Here is a 25,198-nt window from a genome sequence, read left to right as displayed (position 1 = left end):
GGCAAAGGAGTTTTGGTTTGATTGCTTTTTTTTAAGTGGTCGTCAGTGGGTGGTTTATTAAATATAAATTTGAAAATATAAATTAAATAAACGAGACATTAGGAAAAAAGTGTGCGAAATGAGTAACTTCTCCCTTGTAGAAACAATAGGGGAAAGCAGAAAAAAAAATCTGCGACAACCCCATGTGAATAACACCGATCATACAGAATAGGAGGTTCGACATTATTTAGATCTATAAAAACAACCCAACAATAGGGGAGATTTTTCCAATATTACACATTTTTTATTCATAGCTCTATTATACACATTCTTATATATTTAAAACATATTCATCAACATGTAATCTGGATCGTTTGGTATACGCATCCTTCCTCCCCTGTAAATTCGAGAAGTACCTCGCCGAAAGAAAATATTCTGTACTCCAAGTTTTTCGAAGAACACTTTGCGCGTAAATGCAACGTAATAGACCTGGCCGCTTTGATGTATGTGTCCTGATATGTTGCAAGCATCAATATTGACAAGAAAAGTAACACGATTGCTTTCCAGGGTGATTCCGCGTACTGGCTGCGTATGTATAAGAATAGATTTGAGTAGTTATGATTTTTCAAAGATGCTTTGACTGTACCTAACTGAATTCAGATATCATAAAAACACTACGGTTATTTTTTTTTTTGTAAAAACAAACTCTAATCATACCGATAAAAATCTAAAAAACTGAAGTCGAGCTGCCAAGTTTCATCAATTAAAATGGGCGGTGTGCAGGACTGCCATATTGTAGGTTCCTCGTTATAGAAAAAGCAAGTGTTGGGTGTTAAAATACAACAAATGTTGTATGAAGTGCCAAAAAAGAAAGTGGGCTCATTATGTACTTTCACAAATACGCAGTCTACTTCAAGCGCATAGAATCTGCTTCAAAATATTCATATACCAGTATATAAAATATCGCAATATATATTAAGATTTCCGATTGATGCTTTGCAACTAAAAGGTTGTGACTGAGTATAGAATTAGCTAATGTTAAAATACACGTTTATGAAAAAAGGTTGCGCAAACTTATCGCAGACTGGTAGAAGACAGCTTCTACTATGACCAGGATTCAAGAATCTTGACCTACGCGAAGTTGTAAAGGAGACAACTACGTAATAAACGTGTTGGAAATGCAAGGGATGTAATAATTCAATAAACCTAATTATTAAAAAAGATGCTCAAAATCTCAAATTCAGATAAATTTCTTGCGAGAAAGGCAATATGGATATCGAAGAGATGGATATTATTTTAGATAAAAATTCAACCAACTAGTCATACAGTAAGCAACAAACATATAATATAAAAAAGATTGCTTGAATTCCGGGATTAAATACAATCATATATTATTGAGAAAATGATATCTTGAAACGCACCAAAACTGGTACAAATCTCCAAGGGAATTATTTATTTGAGTTCAATTTTTACTAACTGTTTTCAGTCTTATCCAAAACCCCTTCTTTCAAAATATGAGCATAGATTATTATACTGAATAAGATTTGCAATAACACCATAGAAACAAACAAAATATTGCGATGATTTACAGAAGTGCAAAAAAACGATGGTACGGATAGAATAGAGACCACCGGTGCGGAAAGGCGACCGATCATTATTTTACTCACATGGAAACGAACGACCGGTACGAAAGTGGGTGGATAACGAAATTAAAAATCGTTAACGACGTGCTGTTGCGTGTGTAGTGTTAAGCCCACGAGTGGGCTTGGTCTTATGAGTAGGTCTTACACATTATAGTGCTGAGCAGTTTTAGCGTGTAGTGATGCATTATGACACCTTAAGAGGCGTTTTGTGGAGTTGCATGGGGTTTAACGCAATTTCAGGGCAGGCCATGGGGGTATAAGAAAGGATTCCGGAGATTTCAGAGGAAATCGGTTTCAGGAGAGTTTTAAACGGGTTTCAAGAAGGCTTTCATAGTTTAAAGCGAGTTTTGAGGAGCTTCAAGAAATTTCAGGAAGTTTCCGGGGATCTCAGGAAGGATTCCGAAGGTTGCTTAATATGTGGACGTTTCTTGAGACTCCACGGGGTTTCAAAGAATTTTATGGGGTTTCAAAATGGTTTTGGCGGGAAACAAATATGTATGGGCCTCTAAAAACCCTTATAGATCAGATGGCTTAAACTCAAGGGAGTTCTTTTATAGCTTTAGAAAGTTCAATGAAGCTTAATTCCATTGGAACATTTCACCCAGAGTTCCCCACGACGATGCTACCCTCGCAATTCGAGATGGATTCAAATAATAAGCACAACCGCCCGCGGATGGAGAGCAATCAGCAACAGCGCACTCGGAGAACTGTATAGGCAAGAAAGTAGCTGCGGAGCGTTGCTCGGGTTCTTCTATCGGAGTAAACAAACGAATGCACCGCCGTACCGGTTCAAGGTTGCATTGCCTGGATGGAGAGTATGGTAATTCGGTATGTCAAGTCGATGGAGGTTGAGCTGGATGATGTCACGTAATCTCACTAGAACATTTATTGGTGCGGTATGTAAAAAATACTGTCAGTGGATTTAAATGCTGACTGAGGTTTGCCGCATAAAACAAAACTCTATAACGAATCCATAAGAAGTGAAGAATCATGTGGGAATCATAATATGCCACATTCCAACAGGTGTCCAACCAGTCACTTACTGCTCATTCCAACGTGTATGTAGGACATGGGTAATGCCCCTTAGGCACCCGCTAATTCAATCTGCCATAACCGTTTAAATTTCATTTGTTTTGAGGTGAAATAAACAACAACACCCATCAAATGAATATTCATACGAAACGCCTCCGGGAGCCGATCAACAGAACTGTCAATAACAAATCCCGTAGCTTCCAGAGCCGTTTATAGATAAATATTTGCCTTTCTTCGCCTCACTTTAAGTTAACGAGTCGAATTAATTTGATTCCCGGTAAATCCGTCCGAGTTGACAAACAAGTAAATCATGCTGTCCCGTATTTTTCACAAACTATTCCAATTGTTTCTCTTCAGAAGCGTTAAAGGTAGGATAGGTTATGCAGCTCACGTTCTACGGTCTGACGTCACAAGAAAGCATGGCGCATTCATGCGGTATCCGTGCCATTTCTGATGACTTTAGCGACGCGAGTCCATCCGTCGTCGTCGTCGTTGCAAACTTAATCCGGCGAATCCGAATTGATATTCATCAGAAATTCCCACATCGCAATCGCAGCAGCTGCAATTAGCTACCTTTTGCACAGTATAGAGTTAACGCCTCCCGCGCCCGGGCCAGTCCAGTCCGCACCGGATAAGACCGATGAAGTGGCAATTGCGATTGCGGCCGGAAACGGGAACGATATGCGCAGAAAATAGAGGAGCGGTATTAATTATTCATTAGCGAACCCTAATAACCCCGTTGAATTTGTGGGTACATTATAGCAAATTTGGTGAAAATAAAGTTACGCTCGAATAAGCTCGCACTTTACAGCTAAACTTAGGTTTTGCATGTAGGAGATGAAGAAGAATGAGTGTCATTCATACACGCTTAGGGTACTAGTGTTTATTTAACGACTTGAATCGAAAGTTTAAGTTTCTTTGATATATTTAATTATATTTTTCAACAATTGACTTACCTTACTGGTCAGACTAAGGCCTGAGTATCCTCTGCTGTACGTTAGAGTCGTCTTCATTCTACCCGGTCCATGGCGCTGTGCATTTCCAGTTCCGCACTCTGTGAAGGCACTCGAGAGTGTACCTGATATTCGAACTACGCACATCACTCGATCCATCGTCGCCTTGATCAATCGTATCAGTTTATCCGGGAATCCGTATTCGTGAATAACCTGCCATAGCTGGTCCCGATCGATTGTATCAAACGCCGTTTTGAAATCGATGAACTAGTGAAGAGTGGGCACGTTGTATTCACGGCATTTTTGCAACACCTGGCGGATGGCTAACATCTGGTCCGTTGTAGCGCGTTCACCCATAAATCCAGCCTGATATTGCCGCACGAACTCTCTGGCAATCGGTTATAGACGGGGTCATAAAAATTGAAAGAGTATCTTGAAGGCAGCGCTCAGTAGTGGTATCGCGCGATAGTTCCTGCAATCCAACTTGTCGCCCTTCTATGAGACACACGATACCTTTCATCCATTCCTCCGGTAATACTTCCTTCTTCCAAATTTTGGTGGTAATGAACCAGTGTAGTGCTCTCACCAGTGCTTCTCCACCGTATCCAAGAAGCTCGCTTGGAAAAATTCCTTGTAGGTTTGCCAAATTAATTTTATGAAGGAAGAATGCTTATCTATTTCCTGGAGATAATGTCGGATGAATTACACAAAAATTATGCATGAGATGTTTTTGAAGGAAGCTGCGAATACATTGTAATGGATGTTTTCAAAGGAATCACTAAAAGAAACGCCGGAGATGTTGTTCGATATATAGGCTGAGAATATTCCGGGAGCATTTCCAAAAAAATTGCCGTAAAAAAAGCATGTCAAAAAATTCGTGAATGAATTGCTAGAGGAATTGCCTAAAAAATCCCAAGGAATTACCATAACAATTCTTTAAGATTTAGGAGGCTCTCCTAATAAAATTTCCAGAGGAATTCCTTCTGGAGCCGCTGCCATTCTTGACTGGGCTCACAACTATCAACATATGACAAAATAAAGATGCTGGCTGTCATGCAGCTACCGGGCGTTCCAAACATTATTGTTGACTCGACTCGAGTCGAGTCAAGTACAAGACACTGAAGACGACCTTACAGTTGAGGTCGAAATACGTGTCTGTCAAAGGATGCAAATTCTTAGTGGAATTCAAAGGAACAGTACTTAACCCCATTTTCTTTTTACTTACAGATATTCCCCTAACATGCCCAGGTTTAACATCAAGAAAATTAAGTTTTATTCTATTTTAAACCAAAATTCAAACCCTTTTATTAAAAGTTTGATGAGGAATAATGGGCGTGTGTTGATGCAAAAAATAAATGATGAAATCCACTGCATTAAACGCATAAACAAATTGTCATTTGAAAAGAAAACCATCTAGTCAAAAATAGCATTTTTTTGTGTTTTGAATGAGTAATGCTCAATAATAACTTTCTATTATATTGACTGATGAAGATCCGATAAGATTTTTTTTTTCATTCGGGAGTGCTGGCGAGTAAGACTGGTGAAATTATTGAAATTTTTCGCTATGTCTTCCGGCAATATCTTGATAAACTGTTCTGGAAATTTGTGTAGGGATTTCTTCGTAAACACTTTAAGAACAGGTTTTTTATTCTTTTAATTTTTTTTAACTCTCCAATTTCTTTTGGGCAAGTTTTTCGTAAGCTTCTTCTGCCATTATTTAGGGAATTACTTCAGAAACTTATCTGACAATTTATTCAGATTCTTCAGTACAAGGATGGAACGCAGTATTGGGCTAGGTTAAAACACATACTGGAAGCAAAACGTATGTAGCACTAGACTGAATGATGCTACAAATCCTACAATAAAAATCACTTGTAATGGTGGAACGTCATTTGGATAGGGTCAAAAACAATAATGTGAATACATCACAATAGATAAAAAATGATCGCTGTGTAGAAATAAACCATAAGCGACAGTTTAATCCGGAGTTCTTCTGGAAACTACAACAGGAACTCCTCCGACAATTTTTTTAGTTACTCATTTGGCATTTTTTGAGAATTCATGCGGATCCCTGAGGACATTTCTTAATTAATTTCTTTTTTCACGCAATATCCCAATTTTCCTTTCAGTATTTCTCTAGAAATTAATTCCCCAACAATTTTTTTTGAAAAACCCCTCCGGCAATTCATTAATTAATTTCTCCGACAATTTTTTTGGAAATTCTTCTGACAATACCTTAAAGAATAATTCTGGCAATTTCTTGAGAAATTGTTCCGGATATTTTCTTTGTAATTACTCTGGAAATGTCCGTCAATTTTCATACAAAAATTCAATTGATTCAAAAATTTGTTCCAAATTTGTTTAGCAATTCTTCTGACAATTTCTTAAAAAATTCTAACAGCTAAATTCTAATTGCGCTGTCGACATTCTTTTGTGACATTCGTGCTGCTTGGGGAGGAATTCCTCAAAATAATTCTAAATAAAAAAATCTTTAAAATAATGATGATAAACCTGGGCTTGTTAGGGGAATATCTGTAGATAAAAAGAAAATCGTGTTAAGTACTGTTCCTTTGAATTTCACTAGGAATTTGCATCCTTTGGCAGATACGTATTTCGACCTTAACTGTAAGGTTGACTCAAGAGTCGAGTCAAGTAAAAGACACTGAAGACGACCTTACAGTTGAGGCCGAAATACGTATCTGTCAAAGGATGCAAATTCTTAGTGTAATTTAAAGGAACAGTACTTAGCACGATTTTCTTATTACTTTTTTAAAATAAGGTACACCGGGGCAAGTTGAAATGGGTGGGGCAAGATGAAACACGAAGTTTTGAAACAGATTTCAATACAATTTGGTAATTTATCCTTCGTTAAAAGATTGTTTGAATCAAAAACTATGCGTTACGGCGATCAAACTGTTTATTATCATTAGAAAACATCATGTTAACCCGCTGGCGCTGTTTCATCTTGCCCCGGTGTACCTTAATGCCAACATTTTCGGAGAAACCATTAGAGATTCTTTCAAAAAACTTCCTCAAAAATTGCATCCATGGTATCCTCCGGTAATTTTTTAAGGAATTATCTGGTACAATTTTCTAAAAATTCAAGGACATTTTCTTTGGAAATTTCTCCGATAATTTAATTAGAAATTCCTCCAGCAATTTTCTTGGAAAATTTCTTCAGAAATTCTTTAGCCATAAGTCTTAAAATTGATCCGAAAACCCCTTCAGCAATTCCTGCAGAAAGTACTTTAGAGATTTCCTCGAAAATTCTTTTAGGAATTCATTTGGAAATTTCCTAAAAAAAAACTCTTCCATAATCCCTGTGGGAGTCACCAGATATCAAAGAAATTTACAAATAAATTAGCGGACGGATTCTTAGGGAAACTGTAGAAGAAATAACCTAATTATCTTCTTCAAAAAATAATAACTCAAAAATGGTTTGTAGGAATAAAATGATGTCTTCGAAGTTGTTTGAGGACATCATTCTAATCAGTGTATTAGAAAAAAAAATACACTGAGAGTAATATTCATCGCGGATCTATGTTAGATGTCATATAATTTCAATTTTCGAAAACCTCAGATTTTTTTATTATTGCCTGTAGAAAGCTGTCTCAAAATTTGCCAAGTTGCCCGGATTGGTTAAATGCGTCTATTTTTTTTCATAGATTTTTAAAACGGATTAGAGATAACAATTTTGAGTTTTTTTTTTAATATCAAGAATAGATTCTACATACAGGATTAAAAAAAACCTATGCATGCTTTTTAACCTACAACTAACCATATCTAAGTTACAACGAGTTGAGCGGACCTGGTGTGATGGTTAGAACACTTGACTATCACGCCGAGGACCTGGGATTGAATCCCACTTCCGACCATCTCGCAAAATGTGAGTTCTTCCTTCCGAAGGGAAGTAGAGCGTGGGTCCCGAGATGAACTAGCCTAGGGCTAAAAATCTCGTTAATACAGATAAAAAAAAAGTTACAACAAATTCAAAAATTAAAATAAAAAATATGAGAACAATTTGAACCTTGTTAAATTCTATGTTAAATGGTCTGAAAATTAAATCTAAGAAATAATTGATATATTTTTGATAAAAAATGTAAACAGTTAAAAGAAAATCTCGAATAACCTTCCACCATGTTCCACACATTTTTCCTTTTTTACAAAACTGATTACAGTCATTCGAAAAAGGCCAAGGTCTTTTTAACCTTAGAAAAATTGCGGTGTGAATATACCCTAGAAGAGTACGCTGAACATGCACCACCTAGCCTAACATCTCAGGAGGGTCAATTTTATTGGATACAGAAACAATTTACTGTCGATATACTATAAGCAATAACATTATCTTTATACTTTAATGACATGATCAGAAAAAAAAACTTCCATGTTCTCACCTGGCGTAATACGTAAACAACGGAATACTTAGGATCAACAAACTCAACTTCCTTGGTGTCCAATAATAGGCGCTGTTTTTGTTATGAAACGCTCATGACCAGTTAGTTAGTAATTATTACTACCACCGTTTTCCGTTCATCAACAAGTTTCTGCAGTGTCACTATCCAGCAGACAGCTGTTTGTGTATATTTCCAACCAACGGTAGTGATGTCTTTTGGCTCAAACTAACGGACTCAAATAATCTGAGTGAGTCGATAAACAACCAACATAGTTTAAGGTCGCCTTAGGGAAGGGCTTGAAGGGGTCTAGCCATGCATCATCGCCATCAACATAATAAAGCCGCTATCTTTGTGTCTGTCTGAATGATGACGCTTGAGGCTAGACGAATGTCTAGTCCCTGTCTACCTGCTGTTTTGATCGTTCGGATGATTCGGAGTTCTGGAAAGACGAAACAGTTGTAAAATTGAAAAAAAAAAAAATATGCTCCGATAAAAAAACACGGCTTAGATCGCCAACACGTCAACAGTGAATAATTAGAACGACCAGTATTCCACTTGATTAATAGCAATTTCAAACAGTCAGTTCGTCCACCGATTTCGGTGTCAAAGAACCATGTGTCGAAGGCTTCAACCGACCGACCTTTACCACATGACATGGGGCTGAGACACAGGTCAACGAAATCCCCTGTTATCAGTTGGTGTTTATCCAAGCCACATTGTATCAATTTGCTTATCCGGAATCGGAATCAATAACAGTTTTGGCATGATCTACCGCACTCCAAACCGGCTTAACACAGCAACGCAACAACGCCACCGTCGTCGTACCACCATCTACATATATATCTACTATATATAGTAGATACCATTCCAGAACGATTACCTCTGCAAGTCAAGTTGAGGGAGATTCAAAGGCCGTTACTCCGCCGTCGACGTTGCACTCGCGCCAATGCGTTTCGCTTACATGCAGCTACATACTACAGGACCAGTTGGTTGGGAGCTAGCCGTCTATCTGTTAGCAGATATTTTTACAATCAACCACCTCAACCGTCAATGAGATTAACTTCTGGCTGAGTTACTGCTACGCTGTTGTACATATCAGTACTAGGGTAAGTGTTTCAGCGGTGGATGTGGTAAACATCATCCACATAAACGTAGCCAAAAATTTCCCTAGCTTTTTCACGAAGATGTTACTCTCAAAACTTTGAGAAATGATTTTGCAAGTTGTTGGGTGATTGGATCTATTTATTCCATTTTTTTATGGAAAGTATTTTAATGGAAATTCACAATGAGGGGCCCAGATGCAAAGGAGTATAAATGACCTTCCTGTCGAATTTGAGTTTAGCATACCAAAAAATGCTTCAGACTGGGATCAAGAATTGGGGGAAAACTTAAAGCCACATTTACTCGAAAGTGGTTTTTTGTCATTCACACCACTTTGCTTCAAACTCCTTCAAACATAAAAGGATAAAAAAGAATTTCACAGAAAAATCCATAGAAATTTCCAAAAACTGTCTGAGATACTCACAATGGAATTGCCGAGAAAATATCAGTTAAAAATATGAATGTCAAAAGAAATTTATGAAATTCCGGAAAAAGATGCCAATGTATTTGTCGAAGAAATTTCAATAGACATTCTAGAATGAATTAACAAAGAAATTTGTAAAGTAAGAGGTCCTATATAAGATATGTTGAAAGAATTTTGGAAAAGATTTCCAAAATAATTTTGACGAGTTTTTTAAGATAATTTCCAATCGATTTTTTTTAAACAATGCCAGGCCAGAGAAATTCCTAAAATGATTGCTGAAGCAATTACTGAAATAAAAATTCAAAGGAATTGTCGAAGAAATTTCCAAAGCCATTTCCGTAATACTTCCAAAAGAACATCCGAAATAAAAACTAAGAAATTCCAGAAAAGAAACCTCAAAGATATTTGCTTTAGAGATTTTCAAATGAATTAACGAAAGTTTCGGAGCAAGTTCCAAAGGCATTGCCGAAAAAATTCTCAAAAACAAAATGCCACAGATACTTTTAAAAGCATCACTAAAGAATTCACGTAGAAATCGTCTAAAGAGTGCTTAAGAATTGTAGAGGGAATTCAACCAAGAATTTTGTAATTTTTTTGAATTCTTAAAGGAATTACCAAAAGATTCCTCAAAAAATGCCCATACTAATTTGTGAAACTCCTAGAAGCATGGCCGAAATAGTTACTAAAGGACTTACCGGAGAAATTCTTAAAGAGATTGCCGGATGGAATACACAGTAAATTCCAGACAAAACAATAGCCAAAACAATTGCAAAGAAATTAGCCAAAAGAACTGCTGAAGCAATTTTAAGGAATTGCTTTTTTTTTATGTCTTTATTTATGAGATTTTCAGCCCGAGGCTGGTTCATCTCAGGAGAAGGAATTGCTTGAGAAATTACCAATATGACTCCCGTAACAAATACCGAAGTTATTAGAAAAAATGCCAATTTAACTGCTACAGGAATTGTCTAAGCAGATTCAAATGAATTAGCCACGCAGTTCTCGAAGGGTGTACCGAATGTTTTTTGTGCCGGAAATTGCTTGGAGAAATTCTTTCATATATCCCTGAATAAATTACAGAATTAATCTCAGGAAGAATTCCAGGAGGAGTCATTAGAGAAAAACCCGGAGAATGTTTCTTGGATATCAAAAGGAATCCCTGAAAAAAATCCTGAAGGGAATCTCTGGAAGAACTTTCTGAAGAATCCCTTGTGAAAATTAAAAAGGAATCGATACAGGATTTTCTAGATCTAGACAAACCACAGGTAGAACAAGTGGAGTAATTTATGGAACCCTTAGAAAAAATCGGGAAGTCTTCCATGTGGGAGGAATACCTATTATGGGAATATTTTTAGATTGAAAAAGCGAGGAAGATCTAATAAAAAAAATGTAGGAAGAATACTTGAACGAAATCAGGGAGGGGTACTTTGAAGAGTTCCAGGAGAAACTCCTGGGGGAACGTTACGAGGAGAAGAATTTCAAGAGAAATCTCGAAAAGAATTTCGGGAAAAATGCCTGAAAATAATCTTCGAGAAATGCTTAGAAGAACTCTGGGAACGTTTTTAGAAAAATTTCAGAAGCAGTCCTCGGAGAAATTTTATGAAGCAAGCACTGCAGAAATTCCAGTATAAACCACAAGAATAACACTACGAAAAATTCCGAAAGGAATCCTAGGAAGATTTTTATGAATAATGTCGGAAAATAATTCGAGAAACCAAAGACAAATTTTAAGTGATATCTTTGAAGGTATTCTAGAGGTTTTACAGCCTTCATAGTAAGAATTATTAACCTTCATCCAGCCAACGTACATTTACTACCTCCGAAAAAGCACAGAAATGGTCATCACTTTTTTGTTTTTCGATGGGTTTTGATGAAATTTTCACAACTTCCCGAAAAACTCTTCTAGTTTATGGTGCTGGGGATATGGGTGCCTGGTCCACATGGTTCCAGTGTTATTCCGGATTGTCTTGGGGTACTAAAATTGGCCACATACTTTGCTCAACGTATATCTCAAGATCCCGATGAGGTAGAAGTATAGTGTCTTTGGCGAATTTGTTCAGCAGGTTAAGAACTAACTGGCAACGGCGACTTTGGTTCGCAATTCGGCCGCTAGGCGGCGCCAGTGTCAAAAATGTTCAAACCCCCATATCTCAGAAACCTGATAAGATATAATGATGCTGTCATCGGCAAAGTTCTTCAGCAAGATCAGAACTGTCTGATAGTGAAGTCCTAGGTTTGGGATTTTTCCGCTAGGTGGCGCCTTGTGTCTGAAAAATTCAAACACGTATATCTCGATACCCTAATGAGGTACAAGCATGCCGTTTTCAGCAGGCTAAGAACTATCTGGCAATGGCGTCTTTGGTTCGAGAATCGTCCACTAGGTGGCGCCAGGGTAAAAAAATGTTCAAACTATTATATCTCAGAATCTTGATAAGATAGAATGATGCCATCTTAACCAAGCTAAAAACTGTCTGGTAGTTGAGTCTTTAATTCGTGATTTATTCACTTGGTGGCACATTGTGTATAATATTTAAATACGTGTATTTCGTTACTCTAATGAGCTAAACGCATGGCGTTTTCTGCAAAATTGTTCGGCAGGTTGAGATCTATTCGGCAATGGTGATGCTAGGTGACACCAGCAATCAAAGCATTCAAACAATTTTATCTCAAAAAACGGAAAACGTCCAGCAAATTGTTTCGAAAGTTAATAGGAAGTTAGACTTATCTGGTGTCCATGGTTCTGATATTATTCGATAGGTTCCGTCTAGTATTAAGAAAATACTTGTATGAACACCCAAATGAACAAGAAGAATTCCATTTTCAGCATAGTTGTTCAGCAAGCTAAAAGCCATTTGGCAGGATAGTAGACGGTCGAGTACGGTGGTACAAGAGGCAATACTTTAACACCGTTGACCCCCCGCAGACAAACTTTGTCACCCTACAATATTGCTTCTTTTGCTCCGTTTTTTCTTCTGGAACTCTTTCAAAATTTTTTCCAGCAATTTCTCCGAGAATTCCACCGAGAATTTATCCAATAATTCCACTGGGAGTTCCTCAAGAATTTCCTCAAGGAATTTCTTCAGGAAATCTTCTGAGAAGTCCTCTAGGATATCCTCCAGAAGTTCCTCTAGGACTCCCATCAGGAACTCCTTCAGGATTCCTTCGGCAATTTCTGCAGGAATTCTTCAGGGAATTTTTCCAGGAATTCCTCCAGATTTTTTTTCAAAGATTTTCTCCGGAAATTTCACTGAGAATTTCCCCTCCGCGTGCCTCCGGGAATTCCTCCATGAACTCCTCCGGGATTTTCTTCAGGGATTCCTCCGGGATGTTCTAAAGAAATTCCTCCGAGAATTTCTCTAGGAATTTCTACGGGAATTTTTCCTGGAGTGTCTCCAGGAATATATCCGGTAATTTTTTAAGGATAACTTTCGGTTTTTTTTTTTCAAGAAAATCCTCTGGTAACTTCTCCAAGAATCTCTTCAGGATGTCTTCCGAGATTTTTTTTTCTCACAAAACCCTCTGGGAATTTCTCCCGGAATTCTTCTAGGACTTCCTTCACGAAAACCTCCAGGAATCACTCCATGAATTCCTCCGATAATTTCTCCAGGAATTCCTCCGAGAATGTCTCCGGAAATTTCTTCAGGAAATCCTCCAAGAATTATTTTGGAATTTCTTCTGGAAATCTATCAGAAAATGCTCCAGGAATTCCTTCAGAAATTAGTCCGAGGATCCTTCTGAAATTCCTCCAGGAAATCCTCAGGAATTTTTTATAGGAATTCTTCCGGTATTTCTCCAGCAATTCCTCTGGAGTATTCTTTAGGGAATCCTCTTTCCCGGAGGAAATTCCTGGAAGAATCTCTGGAGGAATCCCCGGGCGAATTCATGGAGAAATACCCGAAAGAATTCCTGGAAATAATCCCGGAAAAAATACTGCAGAAATTACTGAAGGAATCATCGGATGAATTGCTGATAAGAGTCCTAGAAGAATTCCCGGAGAAAATTCTGGAGGAAGTTCGTAGTAGAATTCCAGGAGATATTTTGGAATAATTTCCTGAAGAAATTTCTCGTGGAATTTCTGGAGAAATTCCAGGGAGAATTTCCAGAGACATTCCCGGAGGAATTCCCGGAGAAATTCCCGGAGAAATTCCCGGAGGCATTCCTGGAGAAATCCAAGGAAGCACTTCTGGAGAAATTTCCAGAGGGATTCTTAGAGAAATTCTCAGAGGGTTTTCTAAAAAAAAGACACGGAAGATTTCCTGAAGGAAGACTCCCTAGAGAAATTCACAGTGGAATTTTTTTTTAATCGGAAGTTTTCCTGAAGAAATTCTCAGAGGAATTTCTGGGGGAATTCCCGGAGGAATTCCTAGAAGATTTTCTGGAGGATTTCCCGGACAATTTCTTGAAGAAATTTCCGAAGCAATTCCTGGCGGATTTCCTGAAAAAAATCCCGAAGGAATGCCCGGAGACAATTCCGGCGATATTTCTGGAGGAACTCCTAGAAAAATTCTCGGAGATATCCAGCCTGGAGAAATTCTTGAGGGAAATCCTGAGGAAAATCCCAGATCAATTCATGGAGTGATTCCCGGAGGAACTCATGGAGGTATTCCTGGGGAAATTCTCGGAGGAAATCCGTAGGAATTCCTGGAGAAACTCCTGGTGGCATTCCTGGAGAAATTACCAGAAGAATTTTTGGGAAAATTACCGAAAGAATTCCTTAAGGAATCTCCGCAGGAGTTCCTGATGGGGGTCCTAGAGGAAATCCTGGAAATTTTTTTTGGAAGGATTCCCGGAGACAGAGGAATTCCTAGAGAAATTACTGAAGGAGCTCCTGGAGGAATCCCTAGAGAAAATCATGGAGGATTTCCCGGATAAACCTCTGGATGGTGTCCTAGAGAAATTCTCGGAAGATTTCCTGAAGAAATTCCTGGAGGAAGTTCTTTAGGAATTCCCAGTGGAATTCTTGAAGAAACTCTGGAATGCCCGGAGAAATTCCTAGAAAAAATCCTGGAAGAGTTCGCGTAGAAATTCTCGGAAGAAAAAACGGAGCAAAAGAAGCAATATTGTGGGGTGACAATATTTGCCTGCAGGGAGTCAAAGACAGTGTAGCGAATAACCTAGCAAATGAATCACAAATGAAAGACTCAACTACCAGACAGTATTTAGCTTGCTGAAGAAATTTGTTGAAGACAGCATCTTATCAGAATTCTGAGATATTAAAGGCAACTGCGATGCTGCTGGATGGATGACAGTATCTGTTCGATTTTGACATTGCGTCTGTATCACGGGAATCTCCTAGCGACCATATCGCCGCCGCCTAATGTTGATTTATTATGAGCGCCGCAATAATAACATCGATATCCCAAAATAATTCCATTAACTACATCGAACTTGTTTATGTCCGTTTGTATGCATCCATGTTCACTTTTGGCACACCAACCCTAAGACCGGTGCTGTAGCCAGCAGCCGTAGGCCGGCAGATTTGTTTACAGAAGCTAATTTAATTAATCTACCCTTGCCGCGATAGATTCCGCTTAGACTCCGCAAGACTCGACGGCGGACAAAAGCCCTCAAGCATGGTTGATTTCTTAGCTTATTGACCTTTCCACGTCTGACTGACTGACTGGTGCTTCCACACACACAGTCCACACCCCCTTCCGCCCGGATGTTGTCGTTGGTTGTCGTCGTCGGTCGCCGTGTCGAATGATAATCGTTCAATCGAACCTAACCACGAACCAGAGAGAAGCTCTTATGAACGCATGCGAGTGAGTGCGAGCGAGTGGCCATTCATTCGATCCATGGAAACAATAGTGTTCAATTTGGCGTGAGGCGAAGTAGCATCTGCCTGGCACGCTGCTACTGTTTGGTAGCCGGTTCGGAAGAGGCATGCCTGGCTTGGTTGGCGTTATGCCTCTTATGGCCTACGTCACACACGGTCAATCGAGTGGCTACCGAAGCGCGGAAGAGTTGAGGTATAATGACTAATGCATGCACTGTACGTACAGACACGGGGTGATTATTAAGTTTAATAATCTGTTGATAACCGGCGGGTCGGCGGCTATGGGTGGTAGCAGCCAACGCCTTGTCGGAGTTTGTTTGAGATTCATTTCCCTAGCGGTTTTCGCAGACTTGGAAGAGAATTTTGAATGAGGCCAACTAGTTTTGAAAGAATAAATAAGGTTTTAAGGAGATCAAAATAGCTTTATGAAAGCCAAAGTGGCTTTACAAAGTCAAACTCCGTTATGAAGAACTGTATTATTATTTTTATTTCAGACGAAACGAGAAAATTAAAACGATTGTGCGTTCTGGTTAGTCGAAACTCAAAAATTACCCTTTATAAAAAAGAAAAAAAAAACATAAAACTCAACAAAACCAACAAAGTAACAAAATTAAAAAAAAAAAAAAAAAAAGAGTAAACAAACTACAAGTCAAAGAGTCAAATCAAGAATGATCATGAACATTTTGAAACAAGAACCCTTTTCTCGGCTAGTGAAATAAAACGAAATCAACATAACTTTGACCCACATAGCCGCAACAGTAAGCGCATGGGTATTAAGCAATGCCATGCTGAGGGTTCAACTCCCGGTCGGCCCAAGATTTTCGTAATGGAAATTTCCCTTAGGCATAGAGTGAGCATAGAGGCTGCCACAAGATATATACTGGCAAAACGGCCATTGGCAGAGGAAGCTCTCAGTTGATAACTGTAAAAGTGTTGAGACTACTTTGCTGAGGCTTCGTCCCAGTTGGGACGTTACACCAAGAAGAGAAGAACCTAAAAAAAAACAAATCAAAATTGAGGAAAACAACGTAAACAGTAGTACTTAATTGCGATATAAATAAGAAAAATCCAAAAGTTTCCATTTGATTCCAAATCTTTTCCATCCGTTCCATTCAGGCAAGGTAAAAACAACATTAATTGTTGATTTACAGAAGAGAACCTCCACCACCAGACGAAGTGGAAAAATACGAGATTTGATCAACCATGCAAAGCAAAGCGCCCGACTCGCCGCGATGGGGAGTAGCTCTATCAAAAATTTGCGTCTTCCATTGCCACTGACTGCCTCTAAGACGCGGCTGCCGAACCGACCGGAACTGGTTGTTGGATGTTAGTTTTTTTTTTGCTTCTCTTCATCAGCGGTTTTGGAGGTTTGTTTGCCGATTGAATTCCTTTCTTTCTCGCGGGCAGCGTCTGATATGAATACTGCTGCTGGGCGACCTTTAAGGCCGTTTGTGTTTTACAACCTATCAATAAACCGATGACATATGAGCGCAGTAGTGGCGTGAAGATGAACCAGTCTGCAACAAAGAGTTTTTTTTTCTGCGACAGGGGGTAATAAAGATAAAGAAGAATGGCTGAACCTGAAGTCGAATTATATTAGCATTAGTTAAAACTACTGGAAATGGAGCAAAAAAGTCCTGTTAAATGAGGTAGGGTAGGTGGAAACCAGTCGAAGTTGCTGCATTCTACTCTTATCTTATCCATTTGATAACAATAAGGTTCGAGCAAGATGGAGAAACTTCAAGTGACGCCATTTCACTTCGAGAGACCTACCTCACTAACAGGACTTTAACACTTAAACGCGATTCAGACCATATACAGAACATAGAAGAACGATCGTAGAAAGTCGAATCTTCGTCGAAGTGTGCAATTCTCAAATTTTGTTAGTTGATCAACTAGTTGTCCATAAATGGTCTAAAGATGGGTAATTCTTCTTCAAATTGGAGCGACATTTAAGATACGACAATAATTCGCCATCGGTTTGCGGCTGCCTCATCCATCCTCGGTCACACCCAATTCTCGCCAGATCACGCTCTTCCTGGCTAGCCCAACGTGCTCTCTGCGCTCTTATGCCAACCGGATCAGTAGCGAACACCAATTTTGCAGGGTTATTGTCCTGCAATAGCTCGTGGCTCATGCTTCGCCGCCAGTTATACTGCACACGCGTCGCTTGAAAACTCCAAGTTCTTACCAGCCCTTCTCGATTTTGGTCAATGTCTCGTGTCAATAGAGGGCCACCGGTCTTACAAGCGTTTTGTACATGGTACATCTGAAGCAAGGTTGAATCTTCTTGGACTACAATTTCATCTGGAGCCCGTAATAGGCATAGGCATTGGTGATGCGGCTTTGAATTTGTATACATGTCGTCCGCCAAGCACACAAAATACCAGATTTCATAAAAATCGTACCCCGGCAGTTGAGCCCGTATTGTCAATACACACCTTCCAGAAGATGTGGGCCTCAATTAACCGTTATGTGTCCGACAAACTTTACGATTTTTTCTGCACCGTGCTTTTTAAATGGGCGCTGGGTACCCGGGTACCCTGTCGGCCACATAAGGGTTAAAGGTGTCCAGAGACCCGTGCCGAGGAATGAGTGATCAAGGGGGTGAAAAAGATGCTCGAACGTTAACGGAGCCCTGCGGAGTACCTGAGGACCCGCCCACAGTATTTCGTCCCTTACCGCGTTAATGCAGGGCGCTGCCGTGGTGGACCTTCTTTCCCGTGCTACTCGTGAGATTCAAAATGGGTTACAAATCAAATCAGAAATGAAGTGAGGCTAACCCCTTCGCGAGGATTGGGTCGGCCCGGTCTCCGATATGGAGAAGTGAGGAGGTAGGAGCAGGAAGCTGCGCACGCAGCTCCAGCGTCCCCGGCTAGCCTATCGGGGGAGATACTGGACGGAGCGTGGTTGATGAGGACCATTAACCAAAATCGAGACGGGCTGTCTGAAATTGAGCTGGCAGTGCAGCAGCTTGGCATGACCATCGACTTTGCGTCCATGAAGTCCAACATAAGCAAGGATCTTTAAACGGCTCTGTTGCGACTTCGTACGCGATGGAGGATGCCAAGCAAGATCAGGAGAGACTCATGAAAACTGCAGCCGCGGCAGAACCTGCGAAAGCAAAGGTTTCGACGTCTACTCAGACGGAGGCCTTCGCTTTCGCAGGTAGCCCAAAGGGTGTAGCGGATGCGATTGCTTTTCATAAACACTCGCAGAAACGGGCGAGGCAGCCGTCAGGTGAGGTGCTGCCAGGTGGAGCCCGCTAGGCTAGGCGATTACTAACCCCGAAATCCGGAAGTAATGCCGGTAAGTCGGACCCAGCCAGACTTCCCGGAAAGCTGGAAAAGGTGGCCTTAAAAAAGCTGGCCCGTACCGGATGGAAGGAAGCAGGGGGTTGCGACCATTGTTACACCCTCAGCAACCACAAAGTAAGGCGGCCCAGGAGAAAGATCTGGGCAAGCACGAGAAGGGTGATGCGCTCGTGATCAAGACCGAACATTCTAAGTACTGGGTTCTAAGTACTAAGTGAAACTGGGAATCGACGTGCGCAGTATTGGACGTGTTCGTACGAATGAAATGACCCTAAAGCTAAGGCGCGACAAGGAACAGTCTGTCGGAAGAGGTCCTTTGCGAAGGGGCCAAAGTGAGGGCTCTTAGACAGCAGATGCGACTCTGAAGATGAAGAACCTGAGATCGTCGAAGCAGAAGAGCTCGTCACGGCACTGCGGCAACTGTGCGAGTTATATGTAGCCTTGGATGCAATCGCGAAAAACACGATCGTGGGCATTTTGAATATGAAAATGTGAAAAGAGAGAGAAATGCCCCTTCTGGGTAAAGTCTCTGGGGTCTCCAGTTAACCTAGTGGTTAAGGCTATGGATTGCAAATCCGGAGACGGCGGGTTTGATTCCTGTTCTTGTCAGGAAAATTTTCTCGACTCCCTGGGCATAGTGTATTATTCTACTTGCCTCACAATATACAAATGCACGCAATGGTAGGCAAAGAAAGCCCTTCAATTAATAACTGTAGATGTGCTCAAAGAACACTAAGTTGATGCGAGGCAGGCCAAGTCCCAGTGCGGACGTAGAGCCATTAAGAAGAAGAAGGGTTAAGTCTCTCTAAAAAAAATAAAAAAAATGGAAAGAATATAATGTGATGTTCTGCAAAGTTGTAACATATTTTTAGGAGAAAAAAGTTGTTATTAGGGGCAACTTTTAATAAGTTGTCTTTTTTAATAGTTTACTCAAAAGTTAGGTAAAAAATCTATTTTCTACATAAGTCATGATAACAAAATGGTGTCTTCGGCAAAGTTGTAGATAGTATCAGGCCGAAAAATGTTGCCGAAGACACTTTTGTTCTGTCTTTTAAAATAAGCGATGTGTAATAAATTTAGTATTAACACATCCTAAGCAACAAAAATCCTTTAAAAAGGGATTTAACGAATTCATTACGCTTTGACATTTTTTGGCAACTTTGTGAGTTATCTCACTATAAAAACCTAATTAATCCTCCTAGCGGTGATGACAACTTTCTCGTGCCTTCGAAAACACATTCCTACACAACGCAAGTGACATGTTGATGAATATGGGACTTACATACGTTTAACAGAAATCCATTTCATGTCATCAGCAAGGTCATCAGAGATCATATCGTTTATCTGGCTTTAGATTTTTGAGCCTAAAACAACTCTTGAAAAACAGCCGCAATCTTGAATTTTGAGACGCCATCTTGGATATTCTGGTTGCTATTTTTGAACTCCGGTTGTCTTCCCCATACCAAAAGTACCCATATTGAACAGTTTTAGAGCCTAAACCTCCTTTGAACAGCCGCCATCTTGAAGTTTATGCCGCCATCTTGAACTTTGAGACGCCATCTTGTATATTTTGGTCGCCATCTTGGCAATTTTAATCGTCATTTTTGAACTCCAGACTTCTTCCCAATACCCATATTGCAAGGTTTTAGAGCCCATAACTCCATTAAACAGAAGCCATTTTGAATTTTGAGCTGCCATCTTAGATATTCTAGTTGTCATTTTTGGAGTCCAGATTTCTTCCCCATATAAAATATACCCATTTTGCACGGTTTCAAGTCCTAAAACTTCATTGAACAGAAGAATTTTGAAACGCCATCTCGGATATTTTGGTCGCCATCTTGGATATTATAATCGTCATTTTTGGACTCTAGGCATCTTTCCAATACCAAATATACACATATTGCATGATTTTAGAACCTTAAACTCAATTAAACAGCCGCCATCTTGAATGTTGGACCGCCATCTTGGATATTCTAGTCGCTATTTTGGACTTCAGACATCCTCCTCATACCAAATATACCTATATTGCATGGTTTTGGAGCAGTCTTCCCACGAACGCAACAAATGTACAACTTCGGTACGATTTCTCGCACTTGTGTTGAACATCAAACCCCAAACATCGGAGTACCCGTGTTTTCTAGCGTACTCCGTACCAAAGAGTACTCAAGTACAAAACTTGTGTACGTACAGAAGTACAGTCAGGTTTTTTTTTACGCGGGGGATGCGTACCGCGTAAAAATAAAACTCAGTTCAAAATTCGAAAAACCGCGTAAAAAAAGTCTCACCATTTCTCGACGAATCATGCAAAAATAAGACGATGAAATTTTTTTTTGTATGGAGTTTTCATTTACGCGGCCGCGTAAATGAAAACCGCGTAAAAAAAGACCTGACTGTACAAAACAAAAGTCGAACCGAGCGAAAATCGAGAATGAAACCCGAAGCGGCTTTCCGATTGGTAAACGAGTAGTGCCGAACTGTCAATCGTCGTTCGAGAAAGTTCTTTATTGCACGATCGCTTCCCACTTCGTTTCGTGCGATACACGTGTACTGTACATATGTTCGTACCTGAGTGTCGCGGACTGACTCAATATGCTCTCTCATCGGGAGCCAAACATCGGGAGCCAAACATTGAAGAGGGAGGTTATGTTAAACCTTGTTGAACCTGTGTGATTGATTGAAGAGTATTGTTATTTAGGTGCTGCGGATATAATCAAAACTGTTGTCACGATATCTCCATTTGCCGCTGTCAAGCCGTTGAAAAGCGAGGAGAAGGATAAACATAGTTTTGAGCCTATTTTAGCTAATTTTGTAACAACTATCCATCAAAATTTCCATCGCAAATGGAAAATAATAAACTTTGAACACGAGAACAAAATCGGAATAATGGTGGATTGATCATGTTTACCATTTCCGAACAGCGTCGCGACGGCGTGTTTGACAACCGCGCTGTGAGAGGTGGTTGCAAGAAAATTGAACGTTCGTGCGTGTTTACAAGCTGTGTGCCGGGAGTGTGTAGGTGTGTGTTAGCTAGCTTGAAAAATAAAACCGTTTCTATTCGCACCACCTAGGTTCGTACTTGCGTTTGGAACGAACTCTGAACATAAGTACACGTTTGGGTACAGATTTGTGTGTTGCGGTTTGAACACCAAGTCAGAGTAAAGGCGGAGTTTAAATACAGCAGTACTTAGCGAGTTCGGTGTTCGTTTGGGAAGACTGTTTTAGAGCCTAAAACTCTATTGAACAGCCGCCATCTTGAATAATAGGCTGCCATCTTGGATTTTGGGCTGACATCGTGAAATTTCTGGTCTCCAGTGTTCATTTCCACATATAATTCCTGAATCATGCTATAGGTTACAAAAATAACCGCAGTTTGATGTGTCGCATGATGGGGCTTGGCTCACTTTTGACATCATCTCAATTCGTCGAACTAAGTTGATTCATATATGTGACTGGAGGGACAAGCCTTCTATCGAAAATTCGTTTTTTGAGTAAATATATAGCCTTTCTGTACACTTCGGTGAGAAAGCAAAGGTCATTTTTTAAAGAAAAACTAAAAAATCACGTAGAAACAATAATAATATGGCATCACCGTCTACAGAAAAACATGCATAATAATATACTGAAAAAGTGTTCAGAACCTAGGTGGTGCGAATAGAAACGGTTTTATTTTTCAAGCTAGCTAACACACACCTACACACTCCCGGCACACAGCTTGTAAACACGCACGAACGTTCAATTTTCTTGCAACCACCTCTCACAGCGCGGTTGTCAAACACGCCGTCGCGACGCTGTTCGGAAATGGTAAACATGATCAATCCACCATTATTCCGATTTTGTTCTCGTGTTCAAAGTTTATTATTTTCCATTTGCGATGGAAATTTTGATGGATAGTTGTTACAAAATTAGCTAAAATAGGCTCAAAACTATGTTTATCCTTCTCCTCGCTTTTCAACGGCTTGACAGCGGCAAATGGAGATATCGTGACAACAGTTTTGATTATATCCGCAGCACCTAAATAACAATACTCTTCAATCAATCACACAGGTTCAACAAGGTTTAACATAACCTCCCTCTTCAATGTTTGGCTCCCGATGTTTGGCTCCCGATGAGAGAGCATATTGAGTCAGTCCGCGACACTCAGTTCAGAACATCAGAAGTCATGAAAACCTTATCCAAGAAAGATATAAAGGACTTAGTGGTTTTCAAGGTTTGAGGGAGTTGTTTATACTAAATTTATTATATATCGCTTATTTCCAAAGGAGCAAAAGTGTGTTCGACAACATTTTTCTGCATGATATTATCTACAATTTTGCGGCAGACACCATTTAGTTATCGTGACTTCCGAGGTCCGGACGGAGTTCCGAATCTAGTCTTAAGGCAAAACTGGAAGCATTTCCTCATTTTTTTTTGGTTTTTGATTTTTTATTAAATAAGGAAGCAATATTTTTAAAATCGGTTTTCGTGCACATGTAGAGTATGGATCAGGGTATCTTTTGATTTTTTTACGCTATAGAAAATATTTTCGTTTTTTCAGAAACCATTTTTTTGTGAAATTTTGTTCAAAAATGGTTTCTGCAAAAACGAAAAACATTTTCTCTCGCGTAAAAAATTCAGAAGATACCCTGATCCATACTCTACATGTGCACGAGAACCGATTTTGAAAATATCGCTTCGTTATTTAATAAAAAATCAAAAACCAAGAAGTGATGAAATGGATCCAGTTTCGCCTTAATAGTATCCATTACAGATGCTTCCGGGATGTTCAGATATGCTATGCAGAACTATCTGGGCGAGGTAGTCTTCACAGAGATTTAGAAGCGACAAAACCTAGTCATATCACCAAGGCCAGGGAAACCATCTATCGGCATATCCCTTTCGTGACGAAGCGCAAAAAGTGAAATCTCCATACAAATGGCTCAACTTTGGATCTCCAGAACTCTTAGATTTCCCAAAATAACAACAATTATTTTTCCTCATTTGAAACAACTACTCTTTGTCTTTCGATTTCAAGCTTTGACTGCCTAGATAAAACGGAAATAAAAAATATGCGAATGTTAAAAGTTTTTCATGTTTTACGGTTTTTGTCCACTTTTTGTTTACTTTGTTGTGGTAAATCCCACAGGCAACGTAAACAAAAGTTTGTTTACACACATACAAGTACAAGTAATGACCTGAGTGTCGCGGACTGACTCAATATGCTCTCTCATCGGGAGCCAAACATCGGGAGCCAAACATTGAAGAGGGAGGTTATGTTAAACCTTGTTGAACCTGTGTGATTGATTGAAGAGTATTGTTATTTAGGTGCTGCGGATATAATCAAAACTGTTGTCACGATATCTCCATTTGCCGCTGTCAAGCCGTTGAAAAGCGAGGAGAAGGATAAACATAGTTTTGAGCCTATTTTAGCTAATTTTGTAACAACTATCCATCAAAATTTCCATCGCAAATGGAAAATAATAAACTTTGAACACGAGAACAAAATCGGAATAATGGTGGATTGATCATGTTTACCATTTCCGAACAGCGTCGCGACGGCGTGTTTGACAACCGCGCTGTGAGAGGTGGTTGCAAGAAAATTGAACGTTCGTGCGTGTTTACAAGCTGTGTGCCGGGAGTGTGTAGGTGTGTGTTAGCTAGCTTGAAAAATAAAACCGTTTCTATTCGCACCACCTAGGTAATGACTTAACTATGGAAACAGTTTACATCACTTTAAACAAAGTCTAAACAGATGAAAAAAATGCATACCTGTTACCGCTCAACAGCATAATTGTGCTGGTTCGTCACGAAAGGGATATAGACCATTATGTGACACGATTGAGGAGGTGTTCTAGAGAATCATCCTGAACAGCCTGTTGAGGTACAACCAGGTCTGAGCCTTGGTAACTAAATTCCTAAACCCCTATCGATGCCATCTGATCCAGCGTCCCATAACATTAGAAATCATACTTCGCAAACAACCCGAATTCTGTGTGGTTCGGACGTCGAGTCATCAGTTTGCTGGATCCGAATCGAATTTCAAAATCCAAATCGATTATCGGAAATTAAAAATTCTAACTCCCAGCTGGCGGCAACTGAAAACAAAAACAAACAGGACGCTGAATTATTGGTTTCTGGAACACGGATCGAACTTTCCAGAAGCAAAACATCTTTTCGTCAGCATTCCAATTTCCGTTGGGCATCAATTTATCGGTTTCTTGAACCTTTCAAAAACAAAACATATTGTCAGATTTCTTGAAACGTAAACACCGCGCGGTCGTTGAAATGTTTCAAAAAGGGGCTTTGCACAAAAGTTCACGCGGTCTATCGTTTTCGAAAGGAACAGCCACGCCGTAGGAAACGCCGCAATGTTATTTCCCATAAGAATGAAGTAAACAGGGAGTGAATACCGCAGCTGTACCTTTCAGAAGCGATAGGCCGCGTGCACTTTTGTGCAAATCCCTCAATATCGACACCCAAGTAACAATTCCATTGCTGATTAGTTTTGTTCGATTTTTATTAGGGTTTCATTACAGCAATAATTAAAACTCGCAGTTTTATGACTAATTTTATGAAAACCATTGATGAAATGTTTTATAGCATACTTGA

General features: G+C 39.7%; 1 protein-coding gene and 1 long non-coding RNA gene across 3 annotated transcripts in view; one reads left to right on the top strand and one right to left on the bottom strand.

The window, feature by feature from the left end:
* LOC109421076 (uncharacterized) overlaps positions 1–25,198 on the top strand; it is a 108,346-nt gene that overhangs the window by 38,593 nt on the left and 44,555 nt on the right. The window lies entirely within an intron of this gene.
* Positions 21,012–23,094, bottom strand: LOC134287750 (uncharacterized). Its single transcript, XR_009997508.1, has 3 exons — positions 22,763–23,094; positions 21,690–22,251; positions 21,012–21,178 (listed from the first exon to the last, which is right to left on the bottom strand). It is a non-coding gene; the product is annotated as an uncharacterized LOC134287750 (long non-coding RNA).

Source organism: Aedes albopictus, chromosome 2 (assembly GCF_035046485.1).
Source record: "Aedes albopictus strain Foshan chromosome 2, AalbF5, whole genome shotgun sequence".
In the NCBI taxonomy this organism is placed as follows: domain Eukaryota; kingdom Metazoa; phylum Arthropoda; class Insecta; order Diptera; family Culicidae; genus Aedes; species Aedes albopictus.
Note: the sequence above shows the minus strand (reverse complement) of the source record. Positions and strands in the feature narration are given on the sequence as shown.